At 41.5% G+C, this 11,486-nt stretch overlaps 1 pseudogene; it reads right to left on the reverse strand.

Moving 5' to 3' along the window:
- LOC121990878 overlaps positions 1-11,276 on the reverse strand; it is a 32,089-nt pseudogene extending 20,813 nt beyond the window's left edge.
- Between the last annotated feature and the right edge of the window lie 210 nt (positions 11,277-11,486).

Raw genomic sequence — 11,486 nt, forward strand, 5'->3', positions numbered from 1 at the left:
GCCTATTATGTATCCATGTTTATATCTCTTGATTATTACCATGTGTACCTTAGTTCCTAGAGGAAGTGACATATTAGGCTTCACTGAGTATAAGACTAGTTTTTTGGACTTTATTATCTAGCATGTGTACTTAGATCTATGATACATAGGTCGTAGTATGATTTATTTTCTTGTTTGGTATATATTATGTGGAGGTGATTATGGTTAGGATTTACATGCTTAGTGTCATGCATCATCTTGCATGATTGCATGCTGTGCAATTGTCGGCTCCATTATTATTGAGCACATCGCCAATTACATGATCTTCACACACAACCACTCATGGGTAAGTGGTATATCAGGCAGGGTGTGTGGCAGTTTTGCTCTGTTAGGCTCCGCTGGTCCACTCATGGGTAGTGGTGATGTAGCATGGTAGCCGACAGGGATCCCTCCTCTTAACTGTCTCAGGGAGATGAGAGCATTTGCGCTCCCCCACTCTGTTTAGGGTAGGAGGATAGATGTACTCCGACAACCTCCTATCTACTCGGTCACTCAGGAGTAGTGATGGAAGAGTGCACAGTTGTCATACCTACCCACTCGATCTCACCATCATGTGTGAGATGGTTGACTGGCGTCAGGGGTGACACATGTCATTTTTGCATCATATGCATTGATTGCATTTATTGTTTGTGATTACTGCACTTTATTTGCTGCATTTTGGTGATTGCATATGATTGACATGCATACAGGAGACATATATCTAGTCTGACGACCCTTACATCTAGATAGGAGGTCATGGTGAGTTCTTCTTCTGTTATCTTTTCAATTTGCTTTCTTATTATTGATCAAAAGACTGTACTCCATGATTATTACTGGTAGTTATATCTACTAGGCATGTCAGCTTGATATCCGTTGAGTTCTTTGAACTCACACCGTTGAGCTATTTCTATTTCAGGTAGCAGGTAGATTTTTGGAGTCGCTTGAAGTATCTTGTCTGTCGGTTCCCACGTCACATCCGAAGATATGTTTCTAGTTTTCATTTGTATTTTATTTGGTCTATGTTTTTTTGGTTTACTTAGCAATGTAAATCTGGGTTTTGGTTCTAGAGTGTTGTTATGTGGTATTTTATGTTGTTTGATGTGTTGTGTAAGCCTAGCCGGCTAGTAGTCTTATTTTTGGTTTGTAATGGTTTTCTATCATTTCCGCCGTGTTTTTTTGGTATTATGATCCAGCAGAGTGGGATGTTAGATATATATATAACTGCATGGTTGTATTTTTTTTATTGTTACAGCCGAGTGGGCTAAATATAAACTGCGTGGTTGTGTATATATTTCAGCCGTGTGTGGCTGATGTATATCTGTGGATGTAGAAATGATTCAGATTGTCACTACTACAGGGGGGATGCTGTTGGATTTTTCTCTGGCTGAGACTCCTTGGGGCGTGACAATTTATTGGTATCAAAGCTACAAATTTACTATGCCTATTTTCTGATATTTTGGATTTCATGTTTTGGTTTTCTCGATGTGACTTTTTCGAGTTTTGGGACCTGGTAGCAGCAGGACATCTCCAAGCTATAGGAGGTATGTTGGTATATTGTTATCATGCATTTTTGTTAGTATATGCATTGTCTTTTATGATAGTTATGTCATGTGTTAGTACTCTTTGCTAGTACCTGTCTAGTTGTTATAACATATATTACATTTATTGGGTCAACTACTGATCATGGTCGACCCTAATAGAGATCAAGGATTAGGATCTCAGGTGATTTTTCATATCATATCACCATTAGTTTTAGCTTCTATTACTACTAGTTGGTTAGGAGTTGGAGGCACATACCAGTCTCTGCTATTATTAGTTGGATAGTGGATAGTAACTGCATATTCTTGTTGACTCAGCCAGTAGAGTACCGATTTATCTTAGTTAATTTTGTCAGTAGATAATTAATTTACTCTTGTTAGATCGGTCAGTAGAAGACTAATTTACACTTGTTGACTTGGGTAGTCGTGGATCGATCTACCTTAGTCGCTTTGTGGAGGATTAATGTATTCTTGTTAGATTAGTTAAGTAGATGACCGATCTAATTTTTGGTTGGTTCGATCAGCAGGGGATCGACTTACTCCATTTTGTTTAGAGATGTTGATCTTTGAGTTACTCGTGCTTAGTTAGATATTGTAAGCATATTTGAGTACATGACTTGTATCGACGTGGAAAAAACTGAATTAGCCGTATGCCATTGTCGGCTTGGTCAGTCTATAGAGGATCGATGTATCCTATTCCATGAGGACTTTAATCTTAGACTGTATGTACTTGGTTAAATAACTTAGAAGGTACATTTGGGCTAGGTGCCCCCACTAATGTAAGAAGGTGCAGAGATAATTGCTTAACGCTTAGGAGATATAACCGTTACCAAGGGGTTAGTTGATTAACACCTATGAGATCCACTATTTCGAGTGGAAATATCATATGATGATCTACGAGGGGTAGAGTGTCAATTGACATATATTTTGACTAGCTATTTAGTTATAGTGTTTCTCTATCTTGTGTGCATTGCTCACCTCTAGAGGTTACGGAACCTCAGGTAGAGCAACCGTAGCATGAAGTACTGCAACACAATGGTTAGATGACTCAATTAATATTGTCTCTATCAAGTAGCTTAAGGCCATGATCACGGGATCATTTACCAAGGTCTTGAGGTCTGTATGTCAGATCAGAGAGTGTTCAACCTTTTGTCGACATTTGATGGAGGATATTTATAGTCACGACTATGAGAGTTCTAGAAGTACACTCTTGATAGGTAGACTCTTAGTCAGAAGGTTGAGTGAACCATTAGATATAGTCTATGTAGTGGTACAACATAGACGTGCAATGTTGAACCATGGCGAGTATTTCTTTCTTGGCATCTATTTGTTCGTTTGAACTTAGAGCATGGTTATTACTGGATGATTAGGCTATCTTACCTTGGAGTGTCTATGATTATTATTTTTTCTTCTTGATACTTATGCTTGATTTTTGAGGTATACTACTAACCCATGAGAGTAGGTAGCATAGGATTTTGTCTGGTTGATTGGGTTAATATGCTGATTATGCATATCTATGTTGTGTGTACACATGATTGGTATATGTTGTAGGAGTCCTAGGATAGACTGTCCATTTGCAGGTAGTGTTTGTATACATGTCCAGTTATGATTGTTGTAGGTTTCTTGAGGATTATACCTATGTGGTTAGGTGTATGTGTTTGATTGTTTTATTGGAGGTATCTTGTCGATTGAATCTTGGTAGTGGTATGTGCACATGTATTTGGGTGTTATGATGGAGGTATCTTGTCGATTAAATCTGTGTCGTGGTATGTGTACATGTGATCTGGTGTACTATTCGAGGTATCTTGTTGATTATATAAGTTCTGTGTGTGCACTCATGTCTATTATGTTTATTGGAAGTATTACGTTGATTATACTCTTGGCGTATGCGTATATATGTTAGGTGAGTATTATTGGAGGAGTATTGTCGATTATACCCATGCTGATATATGCACACATGTTCGGTATGTATTGTTGGAGGTATCATGCTGATCATACCTATGTTGTGTGTGCTCACGTGTGTGTTGTGTGTGCACGTGAGTCAGGTGTATTATTGGTAGTATCATGATGATTTTACCTATGTTAAGTGTCTACCATTATGTCTTTGGCTGTATACCTTATCAACTAATTCTCCTACTAGGGAGTAGCCCACTACAATGTTGAGAAAGTTGACAATGGATTTGATATGTTTACTAGGTTGTTATAGCATTGGCTACCCACAGTGACCTGTGGTAGAACGATCTCGTGCATTCTCTAGCTAGATAGTTAGATGTCTTGATCACTTATGGATTGTTTGTAGTGGAGCGTAGCTCCCACATATTATAGATTGTTGTGGTGGAGCATTGCTCCCACATATTATGGATCGTTTGTGGTGGAGCGTTGCTCCCACATATTGAGGATTGCTTGTGGTAGAGCGTTGCTCCCACATATGTTGTTTTTCTTGTAATGGGGCGTTGCTCTCACATTTGATGATCTATTCCTTGGTGTTTATTGTCGGGGATCTTATGGTTGAGGATGTCTGATGTACGGACATTATAAGTACTTGGTTTTATCATTTAGGCTTATAGTGCCCTAGATGTTATCATGGACTCGATGATTTGGGTATCCCTAGGATATTGGATCAGTATCCGTTATCTTTATTGATGACGTGATGATCTATTCCCGGTCCGAGGTGTATCACGTACACCATCTTCGCATAGTTCTAAGGATGTTTTGACGGGAAAATTTATATGTGAAATTCAATAGTGCGTATTTTGATTATCTTCTATGAGATGATTGAAACATATGGTCACCAGTAGGGGTATACCATGGATCCACAAGAGATAGGGGTTGTTATCAGTTGGGAGTCGTCGTAGTCTATACAGCAGACTCACAACTTCCTTTGTCGAGCTAGTTATTACCGGAGGTTTGTTGAGGGTTTTCCTCGCGTTGCTATGCCACTGCCACACCTGACCAAGAAGGGCGTGAAGTTCACGTGACCAAAATCCAGCGAGACCAGCTTCCAGGAACTGAATCGGAGATCAGTGTCAGCACCAGTTCTGGTTTTGCCTCTAAAGAGGACGAGTTCGTACTCTATACCGACGCTTCTCTACAGGGTTTGAGCTCTATTTTGATGCAACACGGCAAGGTAGTCTCCTATGCTTCTCGTCAGTTGAGGGAGCAAGAGAAGAACTACCCTGTACATAATCTAGGGTTAACCGCCATTATCTTTTCTTTGAAGATTTGGCGGCATCATCTGTAGGGTATTACATTTTGGATTTTTACGGATCAAAAGAGTCTCAAATATCTTTTAACCCAGAAGAAACTCATCTCCGACAGAGGAGATGGATGGAGTTCCTGAAGGATTATGATAGTACCATTAGTTACCACCCAGGGAAAGCTAATGTGATTGCCGATGGCCTTAATCGGAAGTTCAGAGGGGCTTTAGCTCACCACCGAGTTTTAGGCACGGACTTGATTTAGGGGTTCTCCAAATTGGGCCTTGAGGAGCAGGGACAGACAGAACAGGGTATTCTTGTTACCATGGTTGCTCAGTTGTCGATCAGGATGAGGGTCCGAGAGACCCAGGTCAGTGATCAGCACTTACAGTTCATTGGCAGCCAGATAACTTCTGGGCAGTAGACCGAGTTCACCCGAGATGACGAGGGCATTATTTATTTTTGAGGCCGATTATGCGTACCCCAATCTCACCCGAACAGGGAGGAGTTACTTCAGGAGGCTCATCGCTCTCGATTTACGATTCACCAAGGTGAAACACGCATGTATTGAGATTTGAGGCGTTCATATTGGTGGAACGACATGAAGGAAGACATCGCGGAGTTTGTAGCTAGATGTCTAGTATGCCAGCAGGTTAAGGCTAAGCTGTAAAATACGGTGCCCAAATAATATCTAAATAATAAGGTTATTGGATAAATAATCTTATTGGATTTTTCAAGAATTTTCAGGAATTTTTCGAAGTCCGGTTGACGTAGTTTAAGGGGATCATTTATAAGCTAAGTGGAAGCCCGCTTAAAATACCTAAAAGTGGGAGTTGATTGAGGAAGCCAATTTAGGGTTTAATTAGATTAACCTAAGTTGATTAATTAAAAACCTAAGTTTTATTATCCCTTTCTTCTCCTCCACCGATTACCCCTCTTCCTCATTCCCGATCCCCTCTTCCTCTCCCTCACGCGCCGCCTCTCCCGAACTCTCATCGCCGCCACCTCCTTTAGCCGACGGTGAGCCCTCGCGCAACCTCCGCCTTCTCCTCACTTAACTCGACCGCTAGCCTTGTAGCGCCGATTTCTCTTCTCATCCCATGCGAGCGCGACGGAGGTCGGTCCACCACCGGATTGCCGATCTGCGTCGTCTCCCCTTCTGTCTTTCTTTGTGTCGTCTTCGCCCAACACCTCGACGCCATCCATTGCTGTGTTGCCGACGGACACCAGTTGAGCTGTGCCCTCACTTCCACCCGTCTCCTTGAGCTTGACGTAACCGCTGGACCCTCCTCGCACTCGACCGCCTAGCCGCCCTCTTCGATTTTCCGTGCCCTAGCTTCACCGCTACTTTTCGCAGGAGTCGCTCCAATTGAAGCCGCACCGAGGTCGCTGCTCTCTCAGCCGATTTTCTGTCGTCTGCGCCATGCCCTAGCTTCCATTACAGCTGATCTTCACTGATTGCCACACTCTGCTTTGGGATGACACCATGGTAGTATTTGGTTTTCTTCATAGAGGAGGTTACGGATCTTGTTAAGGGGAAAGGTAATGTTTAGAAATGGATTAGCATAGATTGTTTTTCCATTATATGTATTGGTGTGTGGAGATTTTGATATTTAGCTACTTTTTGTGGTTTCAGCTAGCACTATTTGCCGACGATCCACAGTTCAGTCCATCATTTCTGGAAGCCACCTTTCTCAGTTGTGAGTCCACAAAGGAGTCTTCCTATTAGGGTGAGTTGTTGGAATTAGTTTATATTTATCTTAGACTGAGTTGAGTATGGAATGTTATGAATAGTTGAGATTGTTATAGTTTTGGTTAAGAGATAGGTGGAGTAGATAGTTTTCATACAGTGATTAAATCAATCTTTTGATTGGTTAAAGATCTCGATAGATTGGTTTATTGTTACATGTAGATTGATGCAAGGGATGGATTTTTATTTATGGAATAGAAATTGATTTAAGTTGTATTGGATTTATGATGCTTAGGTTGATAGTTGATTAGAAGTTGTGGATTCAGTTGTGATGTGTTGATTAAATAGCATTGGATTGATTAATGGATGAATGAGGTGAGTTGTGTTTGGAGATTGGTTGGTAGTCTTGTGATGGATTGGTTGATTTTGGTTGATGGTGCGGGGTGGATATAGTTGTGTATCCATTTTTGATTTAGATTTTAATTTGTGGTATCTTGATTAACGAATAATTAGTTGTGTTGGTTGGATTGTTAGCTGTGGTAGTTAGAAATGGATTATGTGGAAGAATTATGCATGTTCGATTCATGATGTTTAGTTGTTGATGGAATTAAATTTGACTAGATAAGTTGGATGGGTAGATTATGCTTTCTTGGATTAAATGGAAGTATGTGAATAAAGAGGTTGGATCGGTTTAGGTTTGTTGATAGTTGATACATTGATTATAGATCCTTAGTTTTGTCTCGTATCCTGTATTTGTAGGATCCGAGTTGGATGTGATCATCTGGAGTTGTTGAAGACGGTTGACACGCGCTACGTATAAAGGCGGGTACTTCTTGCTTTATTTCTTTAGTATTTTGATCCTAGTGCATGAGCTTTATGTTCAGATAGTTGTTGTATCTATCTTGACTCCACTCTTATTTTCCTACGTTTGATACTTCCACTCAATCTTTGAGTTACTCGTTTTCTGTATCTATACAGTCTCTCGTTGCTATCGATGATATTTAGCAGATACTATAGTACTAGGTATTGGATACCAGATACTAGATAGTAGATATTGGATATATGGACACCTGATACCATGTTTACCTGACTTGATTACTGTTTATTTACACACCTTGCTGAGCATTCTGGCTTCATGTAGCATACCTGTTTTCTGGTTAGATAGATGCCAGATACCATGTCTACTTGCTTTGACTGCTATCTATTCATGTTTCTTATTGAGCATGCTGGCTCCATGTAGCATACCTGTTTTCTGTTTATATATATATGATGACTGCTGCCTTATTCGCATCATGTCATTGCATGCATGCCGGCGACCATGTCTCCCTTGTGGTTGAGAGGGTCATTGGCCAGGGCCGCACGCTCGGCCACTCATGGGTAGTGGCGGCTGGAGTCGCGGCAGCAGGGACCCCGTCGCAGACGTAGCTATTCAGCTACTATGCAACTGTCCACTCGGTCACTCGAGAGTAGTGGCGGCTGGAGTGTCGTACAGTTGTCATCGATCCGGCCTCTCGACCATACAGGGGTCGTGGTGCAGAGAGGTGGGCGGGGTGACCATCCGTACATACGCTGTTGTTATTATATATGCTGGTTGTTTACTTATGCTGTTGTTGCTTATCTATGCTGCTGTTGCTAGATTATACTACTGTTGTTTATTTATGCTGTTATGCTTACATAGGTTGAGATTTATACCTGTGATATGTGTTTAGACACTGGCCTACTTATTATTGACCTGTATATACCTCACATGATACCATGTAGTTATGAGCAGTACTGTAGCAGGACTTTGCTACATCTACCTTCCCTTACTAGCCTAGGATATGGTTTCAGGTATGGACACTTATTATGATATCACTGTAGTATCTGCTATTTCCATACGAGACTGTATACCTTTGCATCTCTAGTTTGATTTACTATTACTCATGCACTATCTGTCTATTACCCGCTGAGTCTTTATACTCACCACCTCGTATATTGGTAATTTCACCAGGTAGCAGGTAAAGGATTTATGGAGTCACCTGGAGATTCTGTCCGCTAGTTCCACGTCACATTCGAGGACGACCTTACGATTTTGGTATTTCTTACGTTATTTGTATTTTGGATTTTGTACTTGTTTATGTATTTGTATTGGTTTGTATTGGGTTTGATATTATTGTGTCAAGCCGAGCCGGCTCGCAGTTAGTTGTTTTATGTTTTGTGATCATTATTTGTGATTTCCGCTGTGTTGATTTTAGTACAGCCGAGTGGGCTGATTATATAACTGCGTGGTTGTATTTATTTCTGTTCCAACCGAGTGGGCTGATTATATAACTGCGTGGTTGTGTATATATATTCCAGCCGTATGTGGCTGATGTATTTTGTATGTATGTATGCCTCAGATTGTCACCCGTACAGGGGAGATGCTGCCGAAATTTTTCGGTACGGTCTCCTCTGGGGGCGTGACAATTTATTGGTATCAGAGCCAAGGTTTACGAGGCCTATTTTCGTTCGGTTTTTTCGTGATTTGGTTCCTCGATGTGACTTTTCGGGTTTTGGGACCAGGCAACGACAGGATTCTCCAAGCTATAGGAGGTATGTTTGCATATTATTACCTTACATTTCTGTTAGTGCATGCATAGTTGTTATGTTAGTTATGTTATGTGTTAGTATGCTTTTATTAGTACCTGTCCAGTTGTTTGTAGCATACATCACATGTGTTGGGTCATTCACTGATCACAGTTGACCTTACTAGAGATCAAGGAATACAGCCTCATAGGACTTCTTTTACCATACCACTAGTATTAGTAATTTCTGATATCACTAGTTTAGTAGTGGTTAGTATCTGCTAAATATCATATTGTTTCGGTTCGTGGAGAACCAATTTACTCGTATTGCCTTGGTTTGTAGAGAACCGATTTACTCTTATTGACTTGGGTAGTAGAGGATTGATTTATTCTTGTTGCCTCGGTTCGTAGAGGACCAATTTACTCTTGTTGCGCTTAGTAGAGGATCCTAGTTGGTTCGGTTCGTAGAGGATCATTTTACTCTGTTGGTTCAGTTAGTAGAGGATCGACTTATTCTAGTTGCTTTAGTCTATAGAGATTCGATTTACCGTTGTTGACTTGGTCAGTAGAGGACTGATCCACTCTTATGTTCTTAGTTCGGTCAGTAGTTCAGTCAGTAGGAAACCGACTTACTCTATTTTATAGAGATTCTGATCCTCGGGTTATGTGTGCTGGTTAGATAACCTAAAAGTTACGTTTGAGTTCAGGACTTGTACAGACGAAGAATTGATTAAGTTAGCTGCATACCATTGCTGGCTTGACTAGTTTGTAGAGGATCGATGTATCCTATTCTATGGAGACTTTAACCATAGACTGTATATACCTGGTAGGATGACCTTGAGGGTACATTTGGATAGATGACCCCACTGACGTGGAAAAGTGTGGAGCTAGTTGCTTAACACTTACGAGATATTTTATATCTGTGGGAGGTTAGGTGTGATCCTGAGTTACTTCTTATCCGGGAGGAGTTTTTGTAGGAAAACACCTCGATATGGATTTGTGATACATCTGGGTGGCACCCGATGTATAGGGACTTAGAGCGTTTCTATTGGTTGAATGACATGGAAAAGACATCGCGGATTTTGTAGCTTGATGTCTAGTATGTCAGTAAGTGGAGGCTGAACCTCGGAGGTTAGTAAGATTATTTCAGTAGATTCGGATACTGGAATGGAGTTGAGCGCATGTCATGATGGATTTTGTTGTGAGATTACACAGGACATGGAGAGGATACGAAGCGTTGGGAAATCAGTGATTGGTTGATGAATTTGCTCCCTAGTTATTGATTTGTAGGATGGATTCTTTAGATCCAGTAGCAGGATTATGGTAGAGAGATTATCGGACCTCAGGGTATATCCCTGAGTGTTGAATTGGATGGAGATTTATGATTCACATCACGATAGTGGCAGATTTTACAGTAGACCATGAGTATAAAGTTCTATTTTAGAACCGCTTTACATCTTTTAGACAGATGAACAGATTGAGAGTTTAATGTGGATGTTAGAGGATCTGCTGATGCTAGGTATTGTGGATTTTGGATGATTGAGTTACTCACAGTTGACTAGACAGTAGAGTGAGAGTAGCGGAAGCAGGGTGAGCACATAACCCGCAGAGTTATCTCTTACGACTGGATATTTGGATGGAGCTGTATATGAGTATGTTGTTGGATTGTTACACTTAGATGTGGATTCCTGAGTTGAGCGATAAATTTGGGGACCAAATTTTTATTAGTGGGGGAGAATGTAAAATACGGTGCCCAAATAATATCTAAATAATAAGGTTATTGGATAAATAATCTTATTGGATTTTTCAAGAATTTTCAGGAATTTTCTGGGAATTTTTCGGAGTCCGTTTGACGTAGTTTAAGGGGATCATTTATAAGCTAAGTGGAAGCCCGCTTAAAATACCTAAAAGTGGGAGTTGATTGAGAAAGCCAATTTAGGGTTTAATTAGATTAACCTAAGTTGATTAATTAAAAACCTAAGTTTTATTATCCCTTTCTTCTCCTCCACCGATTACCCCTCTTCCTCATTCCCGATCCCCTCTTCCTCTCCCTCACGCGCCGCCTCTCCCGAACTCTCATCGCCGCCACCTCCTTTAGCCGACGGTGAGCCCTCGCGCGACCTCCGCCTTCTCCTCACTTAACTCGACCGCTAGCCTTGTAGCGCCGATTTCTCTTCTCATCCCATGCGAGCGCGACGGAGGCCGGTCCACCACCGGATTGCCGATCCGCGTCGTCTCCTCTTCTGTCTTCCTTTGTGTCGTCTTCGCCCAACACCTCGACGCCATCCATTGCTGTGTTGCCGACGGACACCAGTTGAGCTGTGCCCTCACTTCCACCCGTCTCCTTGAGCTTGACGTAACCGCTGGACCCTCCTCGCACCCGACCGCCTAGCCGCCCTCTCCGATTCCCCGTGCCCTAGCTTCACCGCTGCTTTTCGCAGGAGTCGCTCCAATTGAAGCCGCACCGATGTCGCTGCTCTCTCAGCCGATTTTCTGTCGT

The sequence above is a fragment of the Zingiber officinale genome, chromosome 6B (genome assembly GCF_018446385.1).
Source record: "Zingiber officinale cultivar Zhangliang chromosome 6B, Zo_v1.1, whole genome shotgun sequence".
Classification (NCBI taxonomy): domain Eukaryota; kingdom Viridiplantae; phylum Streptophyta; class Magnoliopsida; order Zingiberales; family Zingiberaceae; genus Zingiber; species Zingiber officinale.